This window comes from Enhydra lutris, unplaced genomic scaffold, assembly GCF_002288905.1.
Source record: "Enhydra lutris kenyoni isolate GAN:26980312 unplaced genomic scaffold, ASM228890v2 scaffoldscaffold71, whole genome shotgun sequence".
Classification (NCBI taxonomy): domain Eukaryota; kingdom Metazoa; phylum Chordata; class Mammalia; order Carnivora; family Mustelidae; genus Enhydra; species Enhydra lutris.
Window position 1 is genome coordinate 1881794 of NW_019154155.1, and position 9132 is coordinate 1890925.

Consider the following 9132-nt stretch of genomic DNA (forward strand, 5'->3'; position numbering starts at 1 on the left):
CGATCCCAGGACGCTGGGATCGAGTCCCACATCGGGCTCCTTGCTCGTCAGGGAGCCTGCTTCTCCCTCTGCCTCTGCCTGCCATTCTGTCTGCCTGTGCTCGCTCTCTCTCCCTCTCTCTCTCTGACAAATAAATAAAAATCTTTAAAAATAAAAAATAAAAAAAAAGAAATATGATTATCTGTGAAGGACACAGTAAAGGACAACAGAACAAGGTATACATGTATATTGGGGCATGGAGTGGGGAGCGGAAAGGGTGAAGGTGGTCAAAAGGCACAAACTTCTAGTTATAAAATAAATAAGTCATTGGGATGTCATGTGCAACCTGGTGACTATAGTTAACAATACTGTATTGTATATTTGTAAGTTGCTAAAAGAGTAGCTCTTAAAAGATCTTATCAAAGAAAAACATTTGTTAACTGTGTGGTAACAAATGGTAATTAGATTTCTCATGATCATTTCACAATGTATACAAATATTGATTCATCATGTTGTACACCTGAAACTAATATAATGTTATCTACCAATCATACCTCAATGAAAAACAATCTCTTGCCTTTACAGCTCTTTAAAGCTGCTTTCTAACTTGCTAGACTGAACGCTCCTTGACTCATGAATTGCTGGACAAATGCCTACTTGATCTATTAAATGGATCTACAAATCATCTGTGGGAAACTTTCTTTTAACAATTCCATTTAAATTAAGTTTAAGAAAAGGCAAAAAAAGAAAAAAATTCTAGGGGTCAGGTTGTGGAGATTCACTGAAAAGGGACTCGAGGGAACTTCCTGGGGTGATAGAAGTTTCTCCCCACCCCCCCCTACAAAAGAGTAGATATTGGGTGTGTGCATTTTTCAAAATTCATCAAACCTGTACAGTTAAGATCTACATGTTTCACTGTAAACTATACCTCAAATTTTACAATACCTATAAAGGAAGTGAGTTTTTTTTATTATGTTCGCTTAGCCCATACAGTACATCATTAGTTTTTAAAGGAAGTGAGTTTTTAAATGCTTGCACTAAGATACTCATAATAATGTCTTTTATAAAGGCAAAAACTTGGAGAACAGGCCCAATAACAAAAGAATGAGGAAGTAAGTTAAAATTCCTAAAAAAAAAAAAAAATTATCCTTAAAAATAAAATTTTCAAAAAAATGTAATAGCTTGAGAAATTATAATATAATGTTAAATGAACAAAGGGGAAATGCAAAGTGCAAAACTGTATATATGTAGTGATTTTTTTTTAAGATTATTTACTTATTTATTTATTTATTTGACAGAGACACAGCGAGAGAGGGAACACAAACAGGGGGAGTGGGAGAGGGAGAAGCAGTCTTCCCGTCAAGCAGGGAGCCTGATGAGGGGCTTGAACCCAGGACCCTGGGATCATGACCTGAGCCAAAGGCAGATGCTTAATGACTGAGCCACCTAGGTGCCCCATGATCTATGTTTAATATGTAATATTATATTAAAATATTAAATATTATATTAAAATTATATATTAAATATATAATGATATGTATTATATTAAAATTGTGTGTGTGTGTATATATATATATATATATATATATATATATATATCCCTATCTAGAGAGAGAAGTGTTAAAATGCTAACTGTAATTGTCTCTGGATGATGATTTTTATTTTCATCTTCTGCTCTTGCAAATGTTTTGCAATCATTCTCCTTAAATGAGGTATAGAAATATAGTGAGTTTATCAGCCTACAGTTGTTGCTTTGCTACAATTCCCGTTGGCTGAACATGTGCAAAGTATGAATGTCAGAGTGAGCAAAGCAAGTGTTGGTTGCCAAGCTGAACTGGGGGACCAGAAGGGATGTCAAAATAACATTCTTCAGGAAATGCAACACAGCTGCAGAGTATTGGGGAATTCAACAGCCAACACAGAGACTTGATGACAAATGAACAAGTCTAAAAGCAGATGAACTAGTTTTATAATAATGATAAAAATAGCTAGCATTGGGGACACAGTCACCAAACTGTGGAAGGAGCCAAGATGCCCTTCAACAGACAAATGGATAAAGAAGATGTGGTCCATATATACAATGGAATATTATGCCTCTGTCAGAAAGGATGAATACCCAACTTTTGTATCAGCATGGATAGGACTGGAGGAGGTTATGCTGAGTGAAATAAGTCAAGCAGAGAGAGTCAATTATCATATGTTTTCACTTACTTGTGGATCATAAGGAATAACCATGACAGACTGTGGACTCTGAGAAACAAACTGAGGGTTTTGGAGGGGGAGGGGATTGGGGGGTTGGGAGGTTGGGTGAGCCTGGTGGTGGGTATTAAGGAGGGCACGTATTGCATGGAGCACTGGGTATGGTGCATAAACAATGAATCTTGGAACACTGAAAAAATAAAATTAAATTAAAAAGAAATAGCTAGCATTAGGGCACCTGGATGGCTCAGTCTGTTAAGCCTGTTCCTTCAGCTCAGGTCATGATCCCAGGGTCCTGGGATCGAGCCCTACATCATGCTCCTTGCTCATTGGGGAGCCTGCTTCTCCCTCTCCCTCTGCCTGTTGCTCCCTTCCCTGTTTGTGCTCTCTCTGTCTCTCCCTCTCTCTCTCTGTCAAATAAATAAATAAAATCTTTTTAAAAAAATCTAGCGTTTTTCAGTGCTTACTCTGCACTAGGCAATAAGCTAAATTCTTGACTTGCATTTTCTCACATAATTTTCAAAACAATACAAAGAGATAAGAACATGATTCTCCCCCATTTCGTGGATGAGAAAACTCGGGGTTAGAAAAGTGCAATAATTCCCCCAAGATCACACGGTCAGTAGTAAGTAAAACCAGAAGGTGAGCTGTCTAATGGCCTCATTCATAATTATGCTGCGATGGAGAGACCTCCAAAAAGGTCTTTCAACAGGGGAGTATAAGTTAAAAAAAAAAAAAGAAGAAGAAAGAAAAAAACGAAGTTTTTCTAGACAGTCATAATAACACAAACTCAAAGCATATTTTTCTATAAACAGAATGAAAGGCTTTAATTGAGTTATCTATTTTTTTCCCACCAAGGGTAATTACAGCTTTGAACAAATGCCCTCTCATATACAATATGAGTAAAAACTCATGTTTTACTTAATTCTGGAGTTCATCAGATGAACATCTGTTTCTTTGTTATCCTGTATGACCTGCTGTCTCTCCACAACAAGTGATTCGGAAGGAGAGGGCTAACAATATCACAGCCCACCCCTGCTACCACTGGCCGGAGGAATCATTGCTGACCAATCAGACTAAGTCTACCTGGGAACCATGCTTTATCTCCAGGTGAAAAGGTGATTCTGAGTAGGAAAGACCAGAAGTCTATCCCCTTCAGCAGCTCCTTAAAAAGGTAAACATAAATTTACCCAATAATCCTCACAATTTCGCCCCTAGGAATCCACCAAGAAAACTGAAAACATCCATCCACACAAAAACTTGTATACAAATGATTATAGTAGCATTTTATTCATTATGGTCTCATATCAGAAATAACTGAAATGTCCATCGACCGCCAAACAGATAAATGTGATGAGTCCATACCTGGAATATCATTCAGCAATGAAAAGGAAATAAGTATATTTTTAAAAGATTTTATTTACTTATTTGAGAGAGAGCATGTCCAAGTGGGGGGAGGGGTTGTAGAGGGAGAGGGAGAAGCACACTCACCATTGAGCCCCACAAGGGGCTCCATGGAGGGCTGGATCCCAGAACCCTGAGATCAGGACCTGCATGGAAGGCAGATACCTAACCCACTGAGCCACACAGGTGCCCAGAAAAGGAAATAAGTATTAATACGTGCTACCATATGGATGAGCCTCACTGACATCATCAGAGTCCAAAAACACCCTCTTGGCAAACTGGCTCCAGAACATTGGAGAATTACTTGCCTGGGTGTAACTTGAAGACAATGCTTTGAGCAGTTACTATTTAATATTTGATTTGCTACCTGCTTTATCACCTCTTTGGGCTGCAGATACTTTGGAAACATTAATGCTCACATCACATTAAACACTTTTCCCTCACTGTTTGCTACTTTGTTACTCTGCATTTCACAGGAGCTGCAAAGACAGATGAACGCTTTCTGAATTATTTAATAACCAGGATGCTTTAGGTTGCATTTTGGCAGAGTAACAAAAGCACACTCAGGTCACTCCATGCCACCGAGCTGTCAAGGAAAGGAGCCTGCTCTCTGCAGGTGTGCTCCAGGTAGGAGGCAGGTGGAAAAGCTGGGATGGAGAGACCGACCCCTTGGCAGTCTGGAAGGTTGGGAGTGGCAGGTGGCCTCCTCTGGAGGTGTTGGAGATCTCCCCACTGTGCTGCAGCCTAGCTGCGCCCCACTCCTGTGATGATCAAGGAGCACTGTTTACACCGCAGATGGGGTATTCACCAGTGTGCATCCTAGGACAACAGCAAGAGAGACCAGTTCCTTTATGACTGACCTTGGAAAAACAAGTCTATCAAATATGCCGAGCAAATTCCCCCCCTCCCCCTGCCCAGGTTATGGAGAATGAGGTGCATGTTTTATGAGCAGAATGTAGAATCCACCCCTAAACGTTGTGACCATCGGGGCGCCAATTCCCCTCATGCACAGGGGATGGTCGCCTCCCCAGGCAGTTTGGCCAGAAACGGTGTTCACGGTGACCTGGTCTAGAGTCCCACGCATGTCCTGAGCCAGGAGAGGAAATGAGCACAGACAGGGTGTATGTAGGGTAGGGGTGAAGGAAAGAGAAACATGACAGGAGTTAGGGCAAAGGGAGCAGGTCCTTTCCCTTCCTCCCACCCTCCGTCCCCGCTGAGCCCTCGATGTTGCCTCCAGCCCAGAGCCCCTGTCTCTCCGGGGACCTCCTCCACCACAGGTGGGACTTTCTACTCCCACATGGGAACGCTCTGGACATATCCTCACCCTTCTCCTTGCACACAGACACATGTACATGGACAGACGCACACCCTCATCCCCAAGGGTCATCTCTTCCACTTGCCAGCCCCCTGTTTGCCCCTGCTGCCTGCATTGTCCTGGGGCTCTCTTTTCCCTTCCTGGGACCCTTCCTTCTTGTCTGCTCCCAACCACCACCGCCTCCAGTCCCAGGCAGCTCTTACCCCTTTCTTACCCAGGGCACCCCAGCCCTGCTGGCAACTCTTACAGAGGCGGACCCTGGTAAATCTCCAAGGAGCTGTGTGAAGGGCATCAGGGGGAGGATGCAGTTCTAGAAGGTGGACTGGCCTGTATACGGGCAGGCTGAGATGGAAGGAACCCAGTGGAAAGATCTAGTGGTGGGTCCAGTGGTGGGTCCTGGCTGACTGAGTGCCCAGAGCAGATGTGCAGAGATCCTCTGCTTAGCTTGGCTCCACAATGTTCCCCACCTGAGGCCAGACGGGGTCTTGCAGACCTCCTCCCTATAGTGCATCACAGCTTAGAGACCAGAGGAAAGCACACAGCCAGTCAATGGACAAGGTGTTGGAAAACAGAACCAAACACCCAGAAAGGAAAACAAATAGAGATTTGAACTTCAGAAAAGATTTCCTTGAAAGGTATCAGCTGTGCCTTGGAAAATACAGCCTGTGGTTTACTCTGCCAATCCAATTAGATTAGGAAAATCTAATAGATGTTAAATAGTTGATTTTTTTTAAGTTTGCATAGCTTTGCTTATTAGAAAGAGTAAATGTCTTCTTATGTATTTATTGGTAGTATTTTCTTTTTGTGAAATGGCCATTAATGCTCTTTGTTTACTTATCTATCATGGCACATTTATTCCTACTGTAATTATTTTCCCATTTTATGACCTTTTTCAACTGGTTTAACATGTCTTATGGGAGGAGGGGAGCAGAGTGAGGCAGAGGATGTTTTCCCCCAATCCAGATCTCCATTTGTAATAGTACAAGCCATAAACACTGACTCAGGCTAACTTAAACAGAAATGGAATTCATAAAAGGACAGGAGCCCTCATAGAACCACCGGCAAATGGGTACACCAGAGCCTTGGGAAGGGCACACCGCTGGTGATCTGAGGTACAAGTGCTAGACGGCCACTTTCAGACCCTGTGGACCCTGGCTCCAGATTCACAATTCTCAGACAGAGTCTGAGTGGCCCAGACACGGTGAGCAGCCCAGACTGGGAGGACAAGCAGTAAAGGGAGTGTGGGTGGAAGGGGCCCACACAGAACAGCCACAGGACCTCTAGCATCCAAGGAGGGAATGGATTGTGGGAAGCAAGGCTGAACAACCCCAAGAAACAATGTTCAGGTAGTCAACTTCCTTATCATTTTTGCCCTTCAGCTTCCTGGATTTCAGGACATTTTTAAAAAGCATTCTTTGCCTCCAGATTAAACTTTAAAAAAAAAATCCATTCATTTTTTTTTCTTTTTTTTTAAGATTTCATTTATTTACTAGGAAGAGAGAACAAGCCAGATAAGGGGCAGAGGCACAACACAGATACAAACCCCAACACAGACCCTACACACATACAGACACATCTGCCTACTTGACACACAGAACACCCACCAGGTGTTTAGAGCAATAAGACAGAAAGGATAGAGAATTAGAAAATTAATGATTACTAATAGAGGTTCCAGAAAAAGAATTCTGAGAAAATTAATAGATGGAAAATAGTTTCTTATATATTTTTAAAGAAATATTTCTAGAGCTGTGTTCCACTCTTTTCTAATTTAAAAGACCAATAAAGGACTTCCAAGAAAGATGGCAGAGTAAGAGGACCTACTCTGCTCACCTCATCCCATGAATACAACTAGATAATACCCACATTAGTGTAAATAACCCAGACAATAACCCAAAGACTGGCAGTACAGACTATCTACAGCCAAATGTATAGAAGAGGCCACATGAAAGAGAGTAGGAAGGGAGGAGATGTGGTCCGGAGTGAAACGGACCCAGGTGACTGTCCCTAGGATGGAGGGATGCCAGGCGCCCTGAAAGAGGAAAGAAACATACCCTCACATTGGGCACGACAGACACATAGAACCTGCACAGGAAAGACAGATCCCCATAACATTTGGCTCTGAAAACCAGAGCAGCATAATTTCATAAGTTCTTCCTGTCAATAGGGCTTAATACCTGGAATTTTGAAGATCAGCCTGTTTGGCTCTAGGGGAGCTGAGAGGGTAAGGGAAGACTGAGTCCCTAGCCTTAAAGAGACAACAAACAACCACATGGAGACTCAGCATAGAAGTGGCATTTTGAAAAATGCCTGGAGTACATGGGAGGGACATTTGTTCACTAAGCTCAGAGTGCATGCTGGAGAGGCAGGGATCACTGGAAGACTTCTCCAAGAACAAAAGAGCTGGCAGGTGCCATGTCCCTCTGCCACCCCTCAACCTAGACCCAGGGACACATGCAGGAACCATTGCAGTGCCAACACCACCTAATTTTGCTAACAGCATACCCCTCCCCCATGCTCTGCCAACGTGCCCCCTCCACCCAGGCCTTGGGTCCAGGTCCTCTTCCACAACAGACATACCCAAACATTGCTAACCTGGCACCCTTCCTCCACATTCTGCAGACCTGCCCCCTCTGCAAGGCCCTTGACAGGAGTCCACCCAAAGCAGTGCCATAAGCCTGCCAGTGTGCAGGCAGTCCAACAGGGATCAACACAACCCCAACATGACTCTTACCCCAGGGGGAGAGGACGATAACCACAAACACCAGTCTGGCTGCAGCCCCAGCAGTGGGCTGGGAGCAGACATCTGGTCTGACTACAGAACCTGCCCATAATCAAAGGCTTCTTAGAGGACAACACAGGGAAAGTGCCCTGTGGCTCAGGGCTACCCCATCTCTAGCAAACGCCTGGTCTGACTCAACTCAAGCCCCAGACAGCCCCAGACTGACTAACTTAACAACACAGGGACCAAACTCTATCCACAGGCAAACTCTGCCACAGGCAAAGAGAGCCACTACAGATGACTGGACTGAAGGCAAATGCAACTCAGCCACAATGGGAGGGTGAACACAACAAACATAAGAGACACCCCTGAAACACCAGGGCACTACACAGCCTCTTCTTCTTAAGTCCACTACTTTCAAGAGCAAGAGAAGTAGCTGACTTTCCTAACACAGAATGAGACACGGAGAGTTAGACAAAATGAGGAGATAGAAGAATATGTCCCAAATGAAAAAGCAGGACAAAATCACAGCAAGAAAGCTAAATAACAGAGTTAAGTCATATGTCTGATAAAGAATTAAACTAATGCCCATAAAGATACTCATGGGACTTGAGAAAAGAGTGGAAGATCTCAGTGAGGTCCTTAAGAAAGAGATAGAAAACATAAAAAAGAACCAATCAGAGATGCAGAACTCAATAAATGAAATTGAAATACACTAGATGGAATGAATAGTAGATTAGAGGAGGCAGAAGAATGGATCAGCAGTCTGGAAAACAGAGTAATGGAAATTCATCATGCTGAACAGGAGATTTAAAAAAATAATAATAAATGAAAATAGACCCACGGAACTCAGCAACACTATCAAGTGTAGTAACATTTGCTTTATAGGGATCCCAGAAGGAGAAGAGAGAGAAAGGGGGAGGGGACAGAATATTTATTTGAAGAAATAATAGCTGAAAACATCCTGAACTGGGGGAAGGAAACAGAAATCCAGATCCAGGAGTCACAGAAAGCCCCCAATAAAATCAAACCAAGGAGCTCCACACCTAGACACATAGCAATTAAAATGGCAAAAAGTGGTTATTGAGAGAGAATTTTAAAAGCAGCAAGAGAAAAGAAGACAGCTATATACAAGGGAAACCTCATGAGCCTATCAGTGGACTTTACAGCAGAAACACTGCAAGACAAAAGGAAGGGCCATGATATATTCAAAGTACTAAAAGAAATAAAACCTCAGCCAAGAATGCTCTATCCATCAAAGCTACCATTCAGAATAGAAGGGAAAAATAAAGAGTTTCCCAAACAAACAAAAGTTAAAGGAATTCATGACCACTAAACAAGCCCTATAAGAAATGTTAATGGGGATTTTTGTATGGAAAGGAAAGACCATAGGAGGAGTAAGAAAATTAGGAAGCACAAAAGCAGTAATATTAGGTACATCTATAAGAATCAGTCAAGGGACTCACAAAATAAAGCTATAAAGTTATGAAACCAGATACTTAAAATACGGTGGAGA